The sequence below is a fragment of the Etheostoma spectabile genome, chromosome 6 (genome assembly GCF_008692095.1).
Source record: "Etheostoma spectabile isolate EspeVRDwgs_2016 chromosome 6, UIUC_Espe_1.0, whole genome shotgun sequence".
Classification (NCBI taxonomy): domain Eukaryota; kingdom Metazoa; phylum Chordata; class Actinopteri; order Perciformes; family Percidae; genus Etheostoma; species Etheostoma spectabile.
Window position 1 is genome coordinate 12,737,665 of NC_045738.1, and position 831 is coordinate 12,738,495.

At 37.2% G+C, this 831-nt stretch overlaps 1 protein-coding gene across 7 annotated transcripts in view; it reads right to left on the reverse strand.

The window, feature by feature from the left end:
• cblc (Cbl proto-oncogene C, E3 ubiquitin protein ligase) overlaps nucleotides 1-831 on the reverse strand; it is a 13,380-nt gene that overhangs the window by 8,664 nt on the left and 3,885 nt on the right. The window lies entirely within an intron of this gene.

An 831-nucleotide genomic window follows, 5' to 3' on the forward strand; every position in this document is an offset into this window, starting at 1 on the left:
CACACACACACACACACACACACACACACACTCTCACACTTACACTCACACACAGGTAGTCCAGCGAGCAAACAGGATGCTCTCTGCTGCATGCTTGTCTGTAAATACCACAGAATGTTCCACTGGCCAGTGTGTCACTCAAGGTCAGTCTTTATCCATATGTGCAGCACTCTCTTTCTCGACTATTCTAGGGTAATTCAATGAATTACATTTAAATAGTTTGAGTTTACATTTTACAATAAAATACTCTTTAAACATGTCTGTCTGCCTCAGTGCAGCTTGGTACAATCTCAGACTCAAAATGGATATAAACAACCAAAACGCTGCATTCATAATTTCATCTACTGTAAGCAGAAGACATTCTTTGACAACAATAACACTTTTATATGATGTCGAACACTTCACTGAAGCGTCTATTCTGCTGTGTGAAGTTCAAACTTTACACCATACCTAGGGCTTGGCATGGTTTTATTTTGGTTCGATTTGCATTGAGAGATGATTTTATGGAAAGTTCCCCATGCCAATCTCTAGGTATGGTGAAGGGTATGTGATGATATGGGGTTATTTTAATTCCAAAGGCCAAGGGAACTTTATCAGGATGCATAGTATCCTGGATCCATGAAATCACTGGCCTTTAAAAATAAAAATGTGCCTGCCTCTATGGGAATTTAACATAGGGTTGTGGATACTTATACCCCATGTATATTAAGGAAGAACATTTATTTATGTACAATACATTATTCGTTCACAAAGAAAATTGGTGTCCTTAAAAGGTTGGATTTTCTTAATTTTTTTAATCAAGGCATTAAGATCAATTTCCAAAAGATGTTT